The sequence below is a fragment of the Ictidomys tridecemlineatus genome, chromosome 1 (assembly GCF_052094955.1).
Source record: "Ictidomys tridecemlineatus isolate mIctTri1 chromosome 1, mIctTri1.hap1, whole genome shotgun sequence".
NCBI classification, from domain to species: Eukaryota; Metazoa; Chordata; class Mammalia; order Rodentia; family Sciuridae; genus Ictidomys; species Ictidomys tridecemlineatus.
In genome coordinates, this window is record NC_135477.1 from 44693899 (window position 1) to 44715225 (window position 21327).

General features: G+C 52.3%; 1 protein-coding gene across 2 annotated transcripts in view; it reads right to left on the reverse strand.

The window, feature by feature from the left end:
• Positions 1-21327, reverse strand: part of Rps24 (ribosomal protein S24) — a 462172-nt gene that overhangs the window by 311339 nt on the left and 129506 nt on the right. The window lies entirely within an intron of this gene.

The following is a 21327-nucleotide window of genomic DNA, read 5'->3' on the forward strand; positions in this document are numbered from 1 at the left end:
GCAGTCACCCAGTTGATTAGTGATGTCTGCCGCAGGTGTCAGTGGGGCTGGGAACGTGTGCTACTCCATCTTTGCCACTGAGTCCAGATGCCCTTGAGCCACAGAGCTGGGTCCCTGGGTCTGTTCTGGGCCCTCTTCCGTGGTGCTCAGGAGCTGGCTCACTCTCCCTCATGAGAGCCAGCCGAACCCATCTTTCCCTGCTCTGCACTCAGTGATGCTACACCATGCAAACTGGCATCATGCTACAAATCAACCCTTTTTCCCCCTAGAGAACTGGGAAAGCCTTTCCTAGCCCACCAATCTCTCTACCCCTCCCCATGACAGGCCAGGGCTGTGCGGAGAGGGGAATCCAAGCAGCCCCTTATGTCCTGAGGTACATGGGGAATCTTTGTCCCATGGAGACTGTGCCCACGGATACCAGAGCCCAGACTCTGATCAGAGACTCACAGCCCCCGGTGCACAGTGCCCCTCACTGCCTCTGCTGCATAACCCCTCAGTGCCCCTTTCACCCTACCTTGGCAACACTCCTGCCGGCTTCCTCCAGGGGACCTCCTCAGACTGCTTCCGTTCCCAGTGACTCCCCACACTGAGCTCTCCTTTCACATTCTGAGTTTGTTAGTTCTGGAAAGAAACTGTTTCCTGAGAAAGCATCTGGGGTCAAGTCCTCACGTAGGCCTGGTGGTGGAACAGATACCCAGGGAGACGATGCCCGCTGAATCATCCCCTGCTCCACAGGCCCATTGCCACCACCCACAATCCCTCGTTTCCAGATGGAGAAACTGAGGCCCAGACAGCATGTAACTGCTTGTTGGCCGCTGAGCCAGCTCTAGAGACAGTCTCTAGGCTGCAAGCCCAGAGCTCCAGAGCAGAGACTGTATCCACAGAAGGCAAGAGGCTTACCCAAGGCCACAGAGCCACCCAGCAACAGAAATGGGACAGAAACGCAGGGCCCCAGCACCCCCTGTGAGGTCACGGTCTCCATACCAGCACTCCCCGCCTGTCCCTCCAGTTCACCCCAGCCCACCCAAGCAGGCCCTGACTCATCCCAGAGGCAGGGATCAGGGGCTGGCCTCCCACCCCTTTCTCTACCTCCAGGGTTGGATAACACCAAACCACAGGGTCATCCCAGCAACCAAGAGAACCGAAACCTGCAGACCCACCGGGCCACTGTCTCCAGCCGATTGCAAGGCCCAGCCTGGCCCGCCCAGGCTGCATGGGGGGCCGTCTCCTCCCAGCTCTCTCCTCCGCTGCTGCTTAACATGCACACGGGAAGCTCGGAGCTGAGCGTATAGATTTCTCTTTGTCTTTGGTGGTAATTATTAGCTGTCTCGGCGGGTGAATGCAGGCAGAAACAAAGGCAGCAAGGGTTGTAAAACCTTTTATCTCGATCAGGCCGCATTATTTGATAAGGTGCTAAGCTAATAGCAACGCATGTCAAATTGTGTTTAGACAGATCGAGGGGCTGGGAATGGAGGGTATATTTGTCTCCAGAAACCTGCACCTGGAAGGATAAAAGAAAGGCACACTGATATTCTCAGCCTCGTGCTAAAGGCAGACAGCCCAGCCCCTGGGCGCCTGGCAGAGAGACTCTCTGGAAAAGGGGCACGGGAGAGGCTGAGAAGGGAGAGAGGGGCCTACTTGTGCTCATTTCCACTCAAACCTACCTCAGGTCTTTGCCTGGAGCCCCACAGGTCCCCTGGCTCATCTGCCTCAAGCATTTATTAAGCCCCAAGCATCTAAATCTGTCCTGTGCATAATACTCACTCTTATATAGACGGTCACCACCCACAGGATGTGGCATGGACCATATAGAACTAGCACCAAGTCACAGGCAGCCTCCAGGTCAGGCTCACAAGGGCTGGAGACGTCACTGAAGCCTTCCTGGAGGAGGTAGGGTTCCCCTTAGGCTTTGCAGGATGAGAAGGGTTTGGAATAAGATCCTGGCAAGAAGCGCCCCCTCACCACCAAGCTCCAGATCCCTGGCTGAGAGCTCACAGCGGGATAATTGGTGTCTCCCTGGACCCTGCCAAGAGCTTCCTCAGTCTGCTTTTCCCAATCACCTCCAAATCCCCCGAGCACATCATGGCTGTTCCCTCTGTGTGCCCTCTGTGGCTGCAAGGTGGCGTTAGAGTAAGACAAGAAGGGATGATCTTAGGAAAGCCTTGGAAAAATGCCTGCCTGAGGACCGGAGGCTTCCTGTCTAGGAATGGCCCCTAAGGCAATAATTAAGCATGTTCACAGCTATCAAGCTACAGGGATGTCCACCCCGGGAATGTTTATAATCTCAAGAAGAAAAAAGAAAACAACCTTAATGTCCAGCCATGCAGAATCAGTTGAGAGAAATTTTTAGGACATTCATAGGAAGCCATTCAAAATTAATCATTGATGAGTCTTAGTTGGGGTCCTCCCTGAAGCAGGCCCAGAACTCCAATGCAGGTGCCCCAATACAGGAAAGGGAGTGTGGAGGCAAGGGGGAGGTATGTCTTCAAACCAGCAACCACAGTGGGATTGGAGCCTGGTGATTCGGGGGACACTGTGGGATCCATGTAAAGCTTTTGCTCCGGTCATCCCACCTGAGGGCTCCGGGAGCTGGGGGATCCCTCTACTAACTCTTGCAGTTAGTTGAAGGCTGGAGACAGGATATTGATTCTCCAACACTTCCAGCCTTCCACCGGTCCCTGCAGCAAGAGCAAGCCTCAGGCAACAAATCAGAGGTGCCAGCAGGTGGAATTGGGATGAGTGGTGTGACAAAGCAGCAGGGCCAAGGGAGTGCAGGCAGGGCACTGCCTCTGTCCACTGCAATCTGTGTTTCCCACACTGCAGCTGCCCAGCCGGGAAAAGCCAGGCTAAATGAAGACAGACTTGCTTCTTTGCTTCAGGACACCACTTGACATACTAACGGGCGCTGGTGAATTTCCAAGAGCCCTTCAGTGAAGCTACTGGGCTATCCACCTAATGCACGCCCTGTGCACCTGCCCTGATGCCTTTCCTCCCCAGGTACGCCTAATAGAGACTCAAGGCACACCACTGCTGTCCGAGGCCCAGGGTGGGAGATGCTGTCACAGTGGTCGTCTTCTTCGCATGGAAGAGAGGAGAAGGCATACAGCAGCTGGTCCAAGCGGCTCCCATTCTCTTAATGGGTATAAAAAAGAGAATTACCAGAATTTTTTTCTTTTCTGCTTTGGCTCCAGAGAAGCATCTTCACCCAAGGAGGCATTCCCAAGAGCATCGAGGGCAGACAGACAGAAGCGAAATCACAGCGGAAGTCCTCGGCCAGCTGTCAGAAGGGCAGTGGCCAAACAGACTCTGATGTTCCCAGGCCAAGGAATTCCACCTGCAAATGAGGGAGTGTTGTTAAGTGCAGGCACTGAAGGACCCCGGGACTACGAGGTGGCAAGCACTGGGAGAAGCCCAAGACTAATAGGGTGGTGACAAAATCAAAGTGTAGAACAATTCATACAGCATGATACCATCCCCGTTGGGGGAAAAAAAAAGAAATCCAAACACACTGGAAATAATACCATGTATTTCTGTGAGAACAGATATAAATGTGTATGTACACTTTAAAAAGGTCAGGGACAACATACGTCAAAATTGTCACTGTGATTACCCTTTAGCAAAGGGAGGCCCCAGCCAGGGAGGGGGAGAGGAGACCTCGGCTTGATCCATATTGTTTGAATTTTACTAACAAGAATGGGTTCCTATATCATATGCATAATTAAAAATAAACGAAAATGTTTTCAAGAAGGAAAAGAAAAAAGCTGGTGGTATATGCACCGAAATACCAAAATATGTACAGGGTTTGTCTCTGAGTGCTGGGATTATGGGTGTTTTTAATTTTCTTTTGTTTGCTTATCTGTATTTTTAAATTTTCTACAAAGAACATGCATTGTTTTTGTAATAAGAAGAGGGGAAACATGAACTAATTTTTAATTAAATATCCACTATACCAAAACACCAACCCCCCACCCACCCAGGCAGGGAGCTATTCTCCTCTCTGCATGCCTCTCCCTGGCCACTTGGGACTTCTACCGCAGGCTCATGGACATTACATTCTGAGTTGGACACCCAAGAACTGAGGTGCTGACTCTCCCGAGGGCCCACTCTGTTGTTCTCTCTGTGTGACCTCAGGACCCTTTCACCCCCTCTGGCCTGAGTTCCCTCCCTACCCTGCCCCACCTCTTCCCATGATCTCTAGAAGGGCCCTGGAGATGACAATGAACTTCACTGCAGAGAGCCCTGTGCTGTGTGCAGGTCACAGTTTCGATGGTCAGTGGAAGGAAGACTAGCCTGACCAGGAGTCGTCACCATCAGCCAAGTTCAAGGGCCCCAGATGCTGTTCAGGAGACGGTGGGTCAGCTCAGGAACCAGCTGGAACTTGCAGTCTGGCTGCTCCAGAAACGTGCAAGATGCAAATCAGACACGTGAGCGGCCGGGTGGAGGAGCTGGGTCTCCCTCCCAGGGAGGCTCTGAGTGTCAGATTTTCCACTCTGTTTCTCTGAGCATGTTCTGCACATCCCCATGCTAAAAATAACCGTGGCGCATGAGTGGGGGAGTGGCCCCAGAGTGTCTCCAGGAGCCAGTGGGGCCAGCCGGGCACATCAGCCTCCCTCCATCTGGGCAGTGCAGGCTCCAGCCACAGAGGATTGTTGGGTCTGTTCCCACCACACAAACCCCTCTCCACTGGCCTCTCCCACCCTCATTGCCTGTGTCTGCAAATTCTTCCTCGCACTGGGACCCCAGGGACCCTGGGAACTGGCAACTCTGGAAATTATAAGGATGGGAAAAGCCCAGAAGAGTTCATCTTATCCACCCCTGGGGAGTACGCAGTCACCTCTGAGTCCTATGGACAGCAGAGAAGGTCCCCTCCGTCAAACACCCATCACTGAAACCTCATCTGCCAAATGACCCATCATTCCCACTCCTTGCAAAAATCATTCCTTGAGTCTAGCTAGGATTTCTGCTGCTGCAGCCAAAGTCCAGTCCCCACCATTTTCCCCCAAGGGAAGAAAAAAGAGAGAACTGCTGATCCAAATTCAAATCCAACAGAACCCACGTGTGGCCCACACAGTGTCCTAAGAGCTGAGACTCCCAGTTCAAAGCAGCTTCCATCTGGGAGGAAGGTCCACAGGAGCCGGCCTGCTGCCAGGGACTAAAATGCTGTCCCTCCTCATCTCTCCTCACGCCAATGTGTGAGTTGGTGGCACAGGAGACAGGACAGCCAGGGTGACATCCCCACCCTCAGGAACCTCAGGCTGAGTTGGAAGCCCAACACTCAGGTGCTGGAAGGAAACTTACAAGGTGTCCAATCAACGCCAGCGTGCGGCTAAGGGGACCTGCCGTGGGTGTCCCTGGAAGAGCTGTTTTCCGAACAGAAGCAGGGAGGGGTGAGACACCAGGGACCACTGAGGACAAGACCTCTTGGGGGATGAGGTCAGCTGGTGGGGCCCTTTCTTGGAACGGCCACAGCAGAGGTTTGTGCTGTACTCCTGAGAGCACGTGGCATAAGGAATATAACCCAGGAGGGTGCTGAAAGGTGATTTTGTGAAATAACAGAAGGCAGGGAGGGGCGTGATGGAATTTGCAAACTGAAAAGGAAGGGATGCAGAGGGCGCGTTCAGCACCCCCTTCCACAGCAGCCCATGCTCACAGAGCACCTGGCGCTCTGGCCCTAGGAGTCTGGGATCCCAGCCGGGAGGTGCAAGAGGGCTTCATCACATCAGGGGCTGTTGAGATGGGGTCTCGGGACGTGGGTCTCTCCAACTGTGCAGGCTGTGGGGAGGGCCAGAGAGGGAGAGCCCTGCAGGCAGCAAGCAGACCTAGAGGAGGAGCAGTGGCAGCACCTGGACAGGTGGAGGGACCATGTGCTGGGGAGGATGAGCTCAGGGGGATGAGTCAGAAGGTGCCGCAGTGCAGCCACAAGGACCACAGGCCTCCTCAGAGCCTCGGTTTCCCTCCTGCACGAGGCATGGCAGCCCCTCAGAAAACGGAGTCTGGAAAACCAGAAGAGTCCAGAGTCCTTCCATCCCCACTTTCGGGAACAGGAGCTGGACACAGAGCGGTTGATTCAGGAAAGACTGACGAGGAAAGAGGAGAGAGCGGTAGAGTCTGCGAGCCTCTAGTTCTAGGTACTGCCAGAACTACCCAGAACTCCAGAGAGGGCAACCAGTTCCCCCAGTTCCTCCTCTTTGTATGGTTTCTTCCTCCCCAGACCCTCTGAGCCTTCTCCTGAACATGCAGAGCCTCGGAGGAGCAGAGGGCCATTTGGAGGGGAAGACAGGCCTCCCAGGCCCAGCTCTGGCCTTTCCACACACGATGCAGCTCTAAGCCAGTACCTTCCCAGCTCTGAGCCTCCGTTTCCTCAACTGTGAGAAGAGAAGGACGAAGACAGTAGTAACCCATTAAGGACTCACCATGTGACTCTTACATGCTTGACCATAGTTCAATCAGGCGGCCACACTTACCATCACCTGGGAAAACTGAGGCCCTGAGCAGAGCAGGAAGCTGCCTGAGCTCACACAGGTGGATGAACTGCAGAGGGCTGCTGAGAGGACAGGGTGAAGTGGCAGAGAAACGCTCCCAGACTGGCATTTGCTCGTCCCCTTACAATGTCACCAGGATGCTGCGGCACATGCATTTTCCAAAGAAGCCCAAGCATCATCACCCACCCCTCAGACCCCCCACAGTATGGCCTTGCTCTCCTCCATGAAGAGGGGGCTCCATTTCTCTTCTCTCTTGAATCTGGAGTGGGAGGCCTGGCAGTTTTATCCAGGAGAAGACAGGAGGTGACCCTGGGCCAGGCCAAGGTATGGTCCTGTCTGTCCTCTACTTTCTGTCTCCAGGGTCAGCTTCCATGTGAAAAGTGCCACTGCCCTAAGCCCACCCTGTGGAAAGGGCTGCAGCCAAGTGCAGAGGCCCTGGAGGACAAGCCCTGCATGGAGAGAGACGGCCAGACCACATGTTTGAGAGCAGCAGCCCCCACCATTTGGAGTGGTTTTTCCACATCCCTGGAGAACCTGACAGATGGCCCTCCTCCTCTCTGCATTTTAGGAGGGTCACGAGGAGATGTGGAAGAGGAAAGACAGGCGAGGTAGGGTCAGGACTGCAAGGAGCTCCAGCACAGAGCTCCCCTCTGCTCCTACTTCTGGGCACCAGCTGAGGACTCAGCAGGGCTTAGTGCCTCAGACTCTGGCCTGCGGATAGGGAGTTGGAGTGGTCACCGTGAGGCCCATTCCACTGGGTTTCCATTGTGTGGGGAAGGGGCTTTCTAGCTCCAATTCTTCCAGTGAACCACACACGCTGGAGCTAAGCAGATCCTAGAGCTCCCTCAGGACATCCCCACCCATAGGCCTTCCATACCCCTGGAGGGTATCACACTTCGAGCCTGGGGTCCAGTGAACCCAGCTCAGCCAGCATGGAGCTAGACAGCAGCCCAGGGTGAGTGGCACCTGCCAACCCACAGATACTTTGCAGCTCTGAGCCTCTCCCTGGGTTCTGACCCTGCGCCCAGCACCACGCCAGGCCCTTTAGTGGAGGATCCCATTGAATCCCCAATCACCTGCAGAGTCAGCGATTGCTGTTGTCTCATTTTTCAGGTGAAGAATCAAGAGACTCAGAAACGTTAATTGAGTAGGTCACATCACACAGCTCCAAGTGAGAGGCCTGAATTTAAACCTGGAGGCCTGACTCCATGGCCCTCCTTCTTCTCCACTCTAGCACATTGCTGATGGTGAGCATGTTTGGAGACACTCATGCATCAGCCTGTGCTCCCCGCGCAACCCCACCCCTGAACCCGCAAGCTTGAACTGTCAAGGCTGCCCACGTGCGGAGGCAGAGACCCAGGAGCCTAACACCGACAGTGCCCATGAAGAGGCTCGCCCCCCATGGGCTGACTCCTGTCCACCCTCAAAGCCCACACCCACGTGGCCACACACTGACACTCCCACCTGCATATCATCTAGACGCTCCACTGTACAGACACAATCACCCGTGGACTTGGCGAGTGCTCTCTCACGCACCCCTGCACTCCAGCCAAGACTCACGTGCAGACACACGCACGATACATCCTCAACACACATCACACACACAAACACCGCACCTTGTTTAATGATGCCCGGGAAATGAGAGTCATTATTTTTATTTAAAAAAAAAAAAAAAAAAAGCAGCTCTCAAATGCCAATAGATTCCAGAGTGGGTTTTTGTTTTTTTTAGTGCTGAAAGATTCCCTAAGCAAAAGTCGCCCAACAGCGCCACCTGCTGAAGGCTGGCTATTCTCCATCTTCTCTCCTAAACTTGGCAGGTGGAGCCCCTCCTTAGTTTCTCCCAAAGTGCTTGAGACCTGGGAGCTGGGGAGGAGGGGTGGCGCCAAGGTGCTGAGCCAAAAGAGACCCGGAGAAGGCATGGGGAGCTGGTGCCACAGGGAGAGGAGAGAGGTCAGGCAGGGAGCAGAGGAGGACCACGGGCCCCAGAGGATGGGAGAAAGACTGCATAAAGGAGAGGTTGAGGAGGGAGAGTCAGGCACACTGGAAAATAGAGCCAGGAGCAGGGAGAGAGGAGACAAGAGGGGCCAGTGAGGCAGCAGGACCGACTGAGAGACCCCTCACCTGCGCCGGCCCCCAGGACCCACGCATGGAGCAAGCCCCACAAGCCAGCTCTTTCCACCCTCCCCCTGTCACCCAGGGGGCTCTGTGTCAGGAACCTGAGGCTTCAATATGGTCCTGAAGGTTGGTATGTCCCTATGCCACCTCAGTCCTCCAAAATGTTTGTAAAGCAGCCTTCCAAGACTCAGTTCCCCACCCCCCCCTCCCACCCCAACACACATCCTGCCTGCTGGATCAGGATGGGTCGCATCCTAACAGGAAAAGGCTCTCACGTGAAATTTCAGGGTCATTTCTAAGGTGCAAAGACAGCCAGAGAAGGGACTTGTCCAAGGCCACAGGGTGAATTAGGAAGAATCAGCCCTGGAAGCCAGGCACAGCCTCCACTCTGCATCCAAACATCAACCAACCCCAGGCCACAGTAGCTCCTCTCCTCAGCCCTAAGGGGGGAGAGGGCACGGGGTGAGTCCACTGTCCCCTGGGCAGTACCCCCGGCTGCATCATTGCCATTGGTATCTCAGGGACCACCCTGCAGGGACTCAGGCAGCAACACAGCTCCACAATCATCAGGCCAAGAATAAACCACAGACTCCAACTCACGGGGCATTGGTTCTGAAAGATCCCACTGGTCCCTCCCCATGAGGGACCCAGCACAAAGAAGTGGGGTCTAGGCAGGGGGATGAGAAGCCCCAACCCTCTAAGACCAGACTCCTATGCCAACCCCTTGAGACTGACAGGAATCATTGCTGAGGCTTTGGTCCCTGGAGAACGGCAAACTTGGGCTTCATCCTGCTCTTCTGGGGCCAAAATTCTGGTCCTTCCATCTTTCAAGGGGACACTCCCTCCAAGAGAAAGGTCCCTTGCAGGGAGAGTCTCGGGGGCAATTTTCTTTCTTATGCAGCCCCCTGACACTCCCCACAACTCAGCCAGAGTCAGAGGAGCCGCCTCTCTCACCTTTGTGGGAAGGCAGGGCTCTCTACTGCAGCAAGCCAAGCAGGCTGACTACACAATGCACAGCAGGTGCTGGCTTGCATCTCATTTGCATATGGTTTGCATATGCTTTCTGACTTCTCAAAATACCAGGGAACCATCCTCCAACCCCTCCAACCTATAACTTGGCATTTACAGTCCCTCTTGACTTACATGAGCATTTCAGTGCTGTGGACTTGCATTTGCTTAGCTAGGACTTCAACTGTAAATCACACTGAACCTAAACTAATTAAAAGAGACATCCTAGCTCAAAGTCCCTGCCCCCTCCTGCCACGCCAGACCACACACCCCTCACGGAAAATACCCAGCCCTTCTGTGCTGACAGGAGTTGGCTGATATTGTTCCCTGAAAGACCCTTTCTTCTTCTCTACCTGAAAATCTCCTACTCACCCTTCAAGATCTGGTTCTAACGGAACTTTTGCAAAGCTTCTGCACATTAGCTTCTCCAGCCAGTACTTCTGCGAATAATCCGTGCCCCCCCACAAGGGCCCCAGCTCTACAGCTCATTAATGGCCAACTGGTAAAGGGAGATTTACCATACCACGAAATGATCTTGTTCAGCACCTATCTTTCCTAATAGACAGTGAATTCATTGAAGGCAGAAACCATGAGGCTAGTTTCCATCATGTCGTATGTGGCCTACAGCTAAGCTCCCAGTTCTGGGAGAATGGCTGCTTAATCAAGGCTTGATGAATGAATGAATGAATGAATGAATGAATGAATGAATGAATGAATGAACGAACGAATGAACGAATGAACAAACAAACGTGTGTTAGTGGGATTCTTGTTATGACCAAAATGGTCAAAACCAACAACCTAGCAGAGGAAAAGCTCATTTGGGCTCACGGTTTCAGAGGTGGTTTCAGAGGTTCGATCCTTGGTTGGCTGACTCCATTGTTTAGAGCCTGAGGTGTGACAGACCATCATTGTTGAAGGGCAGCAGCAAAGGAGGAAAGCTTCTCAAAGGCTCTCTCCTGCCAGAAAGCAGAGGGGGGAGAGAGAGAGGAAAAGGGAGGAGAAGGGCCCACAGGGAAGATGCCCCCTTTCAGGGTATGCCCCCCAGGATGCACCTCCACCAGCCACACCCCACTTGCATTCACCTCTGAACATTCCTGCATTAGCCCAGGAGCTTTAGGCGTATACCTCATATCCAAACCGTAAGAAATGGTTTGCTTTCTTATCTAAGGGTCTCCCTGATTTAACATTCTGTGACTTTCTCTCCTTGATGGCTAACTCCAGTTGGAGTTCAGTAATGGTGATATTCCACCCACTATTTTTGCAACTTGAAATAGCATGGAACAGAGGGTCCCCAAGCGCCCAGCTCCATATGGACGTTTGTCTGCTTTTGAGGACTTCACGTTTCCCAAACAAAAGCCCCAATCAGGATCTACTGCACCTGGTGGAGCCTTGGGCCCATGGGTGAGTAGACCATGTGGGGCCAAGGCCGCTGCTTACGAAGCCAAGAACCAAGCAGGGAAATTTACCGTCAGATAATTGGCAGCTCTGGTGCACAGTCAAATGCAGTAAATTAAGTGTTTTCCTGTAAATCAAGTTTATGATTTGCACTGGAGATGTAATTGTTAAAACTGTTCATTTTACCCGCAAATAGCAGTTGAAAGAAACCAATTTAGGAGTGACAGATTGGTTTTGATTCTAAATGTAGTGCTAAAACAGTTAATTTTAATAACATCCATTGGACAGGAGTCTGCTTGTTACTTAATATCATAGTCAACAATTTGAAAGCTGCACATTCAGCCACTGCTGCTTCCGTTAGAAATTAATCCCATTTTTCCCCCAAATGGAGGCATTTCTCAGCAGGAAACAGCATCTCCATGTAGAAGGGCTTTTCTCACTCTCCAGCCTAGAGCCATCCTGCAATGGGGCAGGGGGACCACGAGAGGGTCACCTGTCGACTCGAACAGAAAGGGCAGGACCTGGAGGGTCAGGACCCAAAGGATCCTTCCCAGTGGAGAAACAGTCTCAGTGGCAAATGGGATCACAGTCCAGGGCTTCTGCCGCTCACCTCTGTCGCAGAGCACTCTCCCTCATGCACGCCTCCTTTTCCCTGGGACATCTCCCGGCCCTGCACTCTCAGACTGCGTAGACTTCACTCCATCATCCGCTGACCAGCCCTCCAGTAACCAGAAGAGTCTTTTGTCCTCCAGGCTAAGCTCGCCCAGGCCTTCGCCATCCCCTCAAGGGAACGAGGGGCAGCATGGTGTGCAGGAAAGAACTCTGGCACACACAGATGTCCCGCAGGTAATTCTGAACGAGCAAGACAGCCTTCTCTTCCAACTTGGTACCATCCTTCTCTCTATCCCAGGAAGGGACACCCCAGCCTGTCAATTCAATCCAAGTTTGTTGTGTTCAAGGCTGGACCCACTATTTTTGTCATGTCACCTTGGGTCCTGAACACTCGCTGGGAGTCCAGCTCCCAGGACCAGAAGCCACTGGGGTAAGGCAACTGGTGGTCTCTTTGAGCAGTTCATGCTGCCCCTTGACAGGCCCCCAGCGCTGCTCCCCAGCGAGCCACAGCATCCTGGGCATGCATCACAATCGCCTGTGTGACTTGGGAGATTCTGATTTAGCTGGTCGGGAAAAGCCAAGGAATCTGCATCTCAGGCAAGTTCTTGGGCAGTGCTGCTACCACCAGTCCACAAACCTGACCCTGAGCAGCACTGACGCAGGGGAGGTGTTAGACCACCATCCACACCCGCCGATACAGACAGGAAGCTGGGCCCAGAGAAGCAGGCGAGACAGCCAGCCCCTAAACATCCTTGCCGCAACTGCCCCTCAGCCTCCTGGGCCTTACTGCCTGGAGACCCATCCTCTCCCAGGGGCTCCAGGCGCCCCACAAGGCAGAGGTGCAACTTAGTCCATCGGCTCAGTTTTCACTTAATTAAGTTCAGGGGGCATTAAAAAGGAAAACTTTTGTTCAAGAAGGAAAAGCCCGTTCGTTTTCACGGCCACCACTTGGAGGAACACTCGGGAGCCTACCCAATCGCCTGTAGAGTCTATTATACGGGGAAGCCTAAATCACATTTATGGCTCATACTGTACGGCAAATGTAGGTATTAAAATTGTTCCTTTTAAATGATAAACATCCACTGAAATGGTGCAATAGAGCCGCATCAGAGACTGTTTCCACCCAAAACAAACTGACTCAGGAAAGGCAGTAAATAGGGAGTTTTACAGCACTCCTCGTAAGTGCAGTTTCCCATAAGGATGCAGAGGGAGGGGGCCGTGCAGAGCAATCAGCAGGCGGAGACCAAGTTTGTCTTCAGCAGCTTCCACCACCTTACCTGGCTCCGTCTCCTCCAAGACCTGAGAGGAACGGTGTCTCCCCAGAGGACCCACGACTCCTTGTAGGGCAGGTGTTTGTGTTTTCTTGCCTGGTTTGAGATCGTCGAGTCTCCATTTTACTGTGCACATCACCATCACTGTGGGTTCGGCTTTTGAGAGAGAAGTAATGGAAAAAATAGTTAATCACCCATTCATAATCTCTTAAACATTATTTTTAAGCTGATAGTTGCAAAACAAAATGCGATCTTTCTAACATCTTCAAGCAATTACTTGTCATTTTCCTGGTTTCCATAATAAAAGGAAATTAGGTTGGGAGCCGAGTGGGGGGAGAGCAAACTCCTGACTTTGAATTTTGGGAAGATGAAGGACAGATGTCAAGGAGATCTTGCAAATGCCAACAAAAAATAAATGAAGGCAAGGACCAAGCCAGGGCATGGGCTGGAAGTGGAGGGCGGGGCATCTCCTGGCTCCTCCCACTCCCCCAAATACAGTGTTGGGTCTAATTATCTGAGTTTCATCAAGTAAATCTGCCTCTGCCCATGCTCTGTAGGAATGGTGGTCATGCCTTTCTCTCCCACCCCCGCCTCAACAAGCCTCAATAATTGAGGAGCCATGGCCAAAAGCCAACTTGAGCTCCTTTGAGCGTCCTGGGTGCGGGGTTAATCCACAGTAGATGTATGGGAAGAATCACTGTTTCAGAGGCTTCTTCCATGCCAAGACAAGGCTTCTCATTTTTTGGTGTGAAAGAACCAGTTTTGCTTTTGTGTTGTTGTTGTTGTTGTTTGTTTTTTCATTTCCAATCCACTTATTTTTAATCTAGTACAGATACTTTTGTAAAATATAGTAATGTCAAGTTGCTATACAGGTTTCTAATTCTTACCCCCACACACGTCGGCTCAGTGTTTCTGCAGCTACTTTCTGAGATGGTTGCTTTAATACCACTTTGCAGTTGGGGAACTTGAGGCCCAGGAAGGGTGAATGAGTGAGTTTCAAAGGTAAAACCTACAGAGCTAACCTGGAAACCCAGATCCAGGCTCCAAATCTTTGTATGTTCCTGAACCTGGACTATGGGGATGTTCTTACAGGACAAAGTGGAAAGATGCCCTCTGTATCAGTTCAGTTTCTGTTGCTATAACAAAATACCTGAGGCTCGGTACTTTACAAAGAAGTTTATTTAGCTCACAGTTTGAGAGATTTATAAAGGTACACTGTCAACATCTCTCAGCTCTGTGAGGGTCTCCCTGTTTATGTCATATGACAGATGGTGTCATGCCAGGAAAGTGTGCCTGGTGAGACGAGAAGCCACAGAGCAGGGAAAGGCCAGACTTCCTCTAACTCTGTCATAAGAACTAACCAGGGTCCCACGAGAAACTCCTTAATCCCTTCACCCAGGGCACATTCTCCATGACCTAATGACTCCCACTAGGCCCGGACTCTTACTCCACCACCTCTAAGGTCTCCATCCTGGGAACCAACTCAGGTCACCCACTTAGAACCAACCCCAGGCAGGTTCCTCCAAGGACCCATGTTAGGAGCTAGGAGGGAAAGGGGGAGTCTGAAAATCCCAAAACCTGAGACAGGAGTGTGCTGTGTGAAGTGCAGAGACGTGGGGGAGCCTGAACTGGCGGGGGGAGAGGGATGGAGCCTGGCAGAGGCTGGCCTGGCGGTCACTCTCCTGGGGAATGGGGTGGGCCGTGGCCTTCAGCCCAGGGAATAATGATGAGGAAAGTCAGGGCCCACTTCCCTCCTGGTGCCTGGTCCTCCTCGCCCTGAGCCTGAGTTTCCACCTTGAAGTCACAGAGTATGTGGTTGGGATTTTAAAAAATGCAAATCTGCCAGAAGACACTCCCACCAGGGTAGGTCTCCTTTGAACGTGTTAAAGGGACCAGAGGGGTCACAGCAGCTCCTGTTTCCTGCTGAGCTGCCTCTGTGAAGCTCTGCACAGGAGCAGCCTGGGGGCTGGCTGTTCAGAGAGACAGGAATGAAAGGGGGATCAGAGGGGCCTGCCAGCTGCCCTGCCTGGGCCCCTGGGAGGGAGCCAGGCTCCTCTGGAAACCAAAGGCCACCCACAAGGTCCCCACACAACATCAGGCCTGAGAAACGCAAGATCCCAGGGACTCTGTCATTCAAAGACTCTTGGGGAGGAGCCTCACAGACCCTGAAAGCCAGGACTTCTGCTTCCCAGGAAATGGCCCTGACCTGAAGGTCTGGTTGTCTCACCTTAGGGCACTTCAGACCTTCCTGAGTGAGGCCCCTCTGACCAGGCTCCGGGCTGGGGACAGCAAGACGTGGGCCTACCCCAGCCAGGGCGGGCAGTCAGGGTAGCCTTCCTGGAAGAGGAAGGCCTACTGCGAGCCGGGAGGGTGGGCAAAAGGGGGAGGATGGCATTCCAGAACATACACACACACACACACACACACACACACACACACACCATCACCACAACGACTTGAATGAAAGGCTCTTTTTTTTTTCTTTTCCCAGTGAAAAGGCAGAGAACAATTTTCATAGTTTATTAGAGCTAGAGTCCATGGTCTTTACTTCCCAACTAAGGAAAGTGGAGGTCAGAGAGGTAAAGTGCTACACCTGAGGTCACACAGCAAATTGGGGCAGGGGGTAGAGACTTCCCGGCCCCAGGCCCGCTCCCCTCTGCCCTCCCTTGCTGGCACTGCGCCATGCTCCCTCCAACCCCTAAGGAAGGAGAGAGAGGTCCTGGAGGAAGTGGAGCCAGGCTCTCAGCTATGCCCCTGAGAATGGGAGCCGAGGAAGCGTCCAGTGCTCCAGCTTCCCCGGGGGGGAGACAGCTGAAAGGCAGAGCAGAAGCACAGTCACCTAAGCAGGTCCCTTGGGGTAAACAGAAGCTGCCGTTGTCCCACTGCCTGCCCCACTCACCTCTCCAGACCACCCCTGAGGGGGAGGCACCCTCCTCCCACTGGGCTCTGCAGCCCGCTTGGGAAAGCCCAGCATGACTGCCTTTACCTCTCCTCCAACCTGCTGTTCAACAGCCTCTGAGCAGAGGGAGGTGGGGACCTCTGGCAAGTGCCTGCCTCGGGCCAACCCTGCAGGTCAGGATGCCCCACTCTCTTATTTGTTCCGTGGCCCCGAGGAGACTTGGTGACTGCAAGGATCCTGATAACAGTAAGTGAGGGCAGGTAAGTCTTGCCCAGCCCTTAGGAGAAGTCAGGCTCTGTGCCCCAGCCAATGGCCCACCTGACCTCCCTGAAGCCCTGCCAGGCAGGGGATCTAAGCCTTCCCATTGCACAGAGCAGGACATGAGGCCCAGAGAGGTGAGGCCGCCTGCCCAGGTCACAGAGCTGGGAGTGGAAGAGCAGGAGTTAAGACCCAGGTGTTCCTCTCACGCAGAAGACTTAAGCGGTCACCTTGCAGGGCAGGGGATACAGAGCCTGGCACGGGCAACAGACACCCTCAGGGAAACCGAGGTGGGAGAGACCCTCACAGCTGCCCCAGGGATTGAGAGAGAGAAGCTGAGGCCCCTGGAGTGATGGGGGAGTGAGCAGACGGGACCCAGGAGAGAAGGGGCCTGCGTCATAGAGCACATGGCCCTCGGGGTACCCAGAGGCAAGAGCATTGAATCCAGGGGGATGGTGAGCCACAGGACAGGCAGTGGCCGGGGTGACAAGGTGGGTCTTCCTTGCCGAGTGACGGGGGTTAGGCATTTCAGACAAAAGGGGTTGCAGCTGCTTGCAGAGGGGATGCTGTGTCAGGAGCCCCTGGTGCCAGGGTGGGCACAATGGTCCTGGAAAGATCAGGAGAGTAAGGGCCACGCTTCCTGGATGTAGAAGCTGGATATGGAAGCGCAGTGTTCCCATTTCCCACATAAGAAAACTGATGACCCCGTGATGAGATGAGTATGATGAGCTCCATGTTGTGATCTGGGTATCGAAGCCCAGAGAAGCTACATGACCTGCCCGTATCCCACAGCTGGCAAGCGGCAGAGCTGGGTTCACACCAGGAGGCTATGCCGGAGGCCATGCTCTCAAATGTCCTTTTCCCCCTTGCTTTCTTCTGCTGAAAATGCATCTCTGAGTCTGTCCCTATCAGCAGAAAACCATCCACTCGGTCCTCCTGCAGCCACTGGGCATGGGGCACCACCTCTTATATACGCCGCCATCTTTGATGGACATGTCCATGGCTCCTAGCTGCTATTACAAAAAAAAAAAAAAGTAACCGCTGAGCTTTCTCTGTCTCTTGATGCACTTTTGCAAACACATCTGTGGCATGTGGCCCTGGAACATCTGAGCCAAAGGACATATGGGCTTTCCAAATTTTGATGGATGATGCCAAATGGCCTTCCAAATGGCGAGGCCAGTCTGCCTCCTCACCAAGGATGCTGGCCCATGGTGCTGTGTACTCACTTTGGGGACACTCAAGTTGGTCCTGGCCCACTGGGTCCCCTCCTGATCTGAGCTCCCTGAGGGAGGAGCTAGGCCTCAGTCCCCCCTGGACCACCTGATGAAGCTGTGGAGACCCTTGGTGGAAGACGGGGACGTTTTGAGGAGAGCCTCCTGGGGTCAGTTTCCTGCAGTGACAGTAAGAATTTCCTTGGCACCTACTGTGAGCCCTGTTTCAGTAGAAAGCAGAGACTGATCCAGGTTCTCGAACTCAGTTTGCCTGCTGGGGCCAAGTGGGCAGCATAGATGAGTGACATGGGCTAAAAGGTGAAGCTGGAGACGGTGGCCACGGCTCAATGCCACCTACACTGCCAGGCAAGGAAAAAAGGAGGGCCCTGACCAAATACCTGGGAATTAGACCAGAAAGTATGCAACTCCTAGAAGCCAACGCAGGGTCAACACTCCGGCTTTCAGGCCCAGGCAACGACTTTCTCAATAGGAGCCCCTAAAGCTCAGAAAAGGATGCCAAGAGTTAATAAGGGGATCCGCACCCAATTTAAAAGCTTCTGCACAGCAAGGGAAACAGTTAGGAATGTGAGGAGAGAACCCACATCATGGGAGAAAACTTTCGCTAGCTACTCTTCTGACGGAGGATTAATATCTAGAATATATAAAGAGCTCAAAAACCTTTACACCAAAAAAAAAAAAATCAAATAATGCAATTAACAAATGGGTAAATGAACTAAACAGACACTTCTCAAAAGAAGAAATACAAATGGCCAACAAACAGACGAAAAAATGTCCAACGTCTTGAGCAATTAGGGAAATGCAATCAAAACTACACAAGGATTTCATCTCCCACCAGTCAGAATGGCAGACATCAAGAACACCAATAATAATAAATGCTGGAGGGGATGCGGAGGAAAAGGAACACTTTTACACCGTTGGTGGGACTGTAAATTAGTACAAGCTCTATGGAAATCAGTATGGAGGCTCCTCCAAAGACGAGGCATGGAATCACCACGTGAGCCAGCCATACCATTCACCCAAAGAATTAAAGTGATTTTAGTACAGGGAGACACGCATACCCATGTGAAAAGCAGCAATTCACAACAGCCAAACTATGGAACCAGGCTAGTTGTCCATCGATGGATGGATGGAGGAAGAAAATGTGGAACATACACCCAATGGAGGTTTTTATTCAGCTGTAAAGAAAAATGAAATGATGGCATTTGCAGTAAAATGGATAGAAGTAGAGATCATCATGTTAAGAGAAATAAGTCAAACTCAGACCGTTAAGGACTGGACGTTTCTTCTCATATGCAGAAGCTGCAGAAGAAAAAGGAAAACAAAGGTGGGGGCTGGTCTCCTAAAAATCAAAGGCAGATCAGTAGAGGGAAGGGAGCGAGGGATGGGAGACAGGGAGGAAGTGGGGAGAGCTGAGGAGTGATATTGACCAAATCATGTTGAAATATTATGTGCATGTACCAATCAGTACATCCCATCCATAAGTACAACTAAAACGCACCAATAAAAAGTGTGGAAGACTAATAAATAAAATAGAACATGAATAAATAAACGAGGGCCCTGGAGCCAGACCTTACCATTTTTTCAAAAACCAGAACCTGGGTTTTCAGGTGAATTTGCCCTGACATCTAGCACAACACCTAACACTTAAGGATTCCATTTTTATTAAATGAATAAAGAAAAGAATAAACCATTCCAAAGTCCACCTTCTTCCCTCTGCAGCTCTGGAAGAGGCGGTTCACCTGGACAGGCGGGCAGAGCGAGTCCTGGGCTCCCTGTGCTTTAGTGGCCTTACCTGCTGTCCCCTTGAAACCCGTGTGTTGGAAACGTGGTCCTCAATGCAGCAGTGTTGGAGGCAGGGTCTAAAAAGAGGTGATCGGGTCGGGGGGCTCCACCCCGTGAAAGGGTGAATGGCCTTCTCCTCGAGAAGCTGGTTATGCTGACAGGACCTAGTTGTAGAGCAAATGTGGTCTGTTGCTCACGCCTGCCGTCTTGCCCTCCTGCCCTCTGCACCAGGAAGAAGTGGAAGGAAGGCCCTTGCCGGATGTGCATGCCTTCATCTTGGACTTCGCAGCTCCAGAACTGAGATTTTTTTTTTTTTTAAATTACCCAGTCTGTGGTATTCTGTTACAGCAACACAAAAACAAAACTGATCAAGATAGCATTTGGCAAGGTAGCTTTGGGGTTTAAAATCTGCTTCATTCAGCAAGTCCCTGCCCTCTGACCCCTCTGCTTATACCCAAGCATCCACCACACTCCAGCGACTCCACAAGGACATACATACGTGGAATCCAGTGTTGGCCTCCAAACAGGGAGGGACGTTCATCCTGTCTCCCTGACCTACCTTCAGTAACCTTCAAGAAGACACGGCCCACGAGTTACTCCTAGTATGTATTGATCATCCAAAATTAGTGATTAATTTTCCCTGGGCCCACGTTCTGAGTGGCTAAGATTGATGTAGGGTGGATGCTGGTGCCATGACTGGGCGATAGGTTGGCAGGTTCTTTCTTGGGGTGTCATCCCCCAGAAAGCCTGGGTCAGAATAAGGCGGCCTTATAGGTTTTTCTAGGAAGGTGTAGCAAGAAGCCCCTGCTGCTTAGGACACAAGAGCAGGCAGGAGGTGGACAAGCTGAGGCAGAGGGGACAGACACATAAGGATGCTGTGTTAATAAGCTTTTCATACTGTAACCAAAATACATCACAAGAACAACTTAGTAGAAGGAAGATTTACTTTAGCTCAGTTTCCGAGGACTCGGTCCATGGTTGGCTGGCTCATTGCTCTGGGAAGGGGCCCAGGACAAGGTACAGTCCCTCCCCAAGGGCACATCCCTAGTGACCTACTTCCTCTAACCAGGCCCCACCACCTGCAGCTTCTGCCTTCTCCCAGGAGTCCATCGGCTGTCAATGGATTAATCCACTGATGAGTCAGAGCCCTTGTGATCCAATCACTTCCCACCTTTGAACCTCACTGCATTGAGGAACAAGCCTTCAGCACATGAGTCTTTGGGGGACACTTTATGTCCAAATCATAATAGATGCCCTCCAAGATAAAGACACCTAAGCAGAGAGAGGTGTGGTCTGCAGAGCCTGGAACCCAGCCCCCATGGAGCACAGTGTCCCCAGACCACGTTCTAGGCTCACAGAGCCTCCGTTTCCTCACCTCTAAAGGACCTACCTAGTGTGACCATGGAATTGATCATACAGATCAGGAAACTTCTCTCTGTTTAGATTAAAACACATGAAATTGCAATTTGGTGCATCAAAAGCATTTGAATATTGACAATACCAATTGATCCAACCTCAGAATAATTACCCCAGGACGTTGGGGCATACATCAGGACAGTCCTGCACAGACGGAGATGTGCGGTCACCCTGTGGCTGGCGACCACACCAGCTGCTTCTCCCCACTGACTTGCAGTACAGACCTCCCCTCCCACCCCCAGCCCCTCTGTCATTAGGCTGAGGTATAAAGATTAAGTTAATGGCGGGCGGAGAAAATCAGCTTTGTTGGCAAATTGTCTCCGATATTTATTTTGAACATTAAAACGAATCATTCCAACTAAAGAGGGCTGTAGTGCGCGGCCCATTAAAATGCATGCATTATGTATAACTCTCCCAGCTACACCTCCGAGTATTATCACCCTAAAAAGCAAACATGGTTTTTAAAGCCCCTTGTTTACGACATCCCGTGACAGTTGATAAATGGCCACCGTTTCCAGATCTGAAAGCTTAGTAACCCAAGCTAGAAAATTCAATCTTATTCTAATATAGATGGGGGGCCGGAGGGGGGTGAGTGCCACAAACCGGGAACAGAGCAGAGCTTTCCAAATGGGATCCGAGCAGAGGGTCGGCGCCATCGGAGTGCGAGGCTGCGGTCTCTCCCGGGGTGCTGTGTTGTTTCCTGGGGCAGCCGCGACAATTTAACTCAAACTTGGTGGCTTACACACGCGTCTTCTCTCATAGCTCTGGGGGCATCAGAGCCGCACTCCCTCCAAGGGCTCCAGAGGGGGATCTAGCCTCACCTCGTCCAGCCTCCCGTGGCCCCCGCAGTTCCTAGG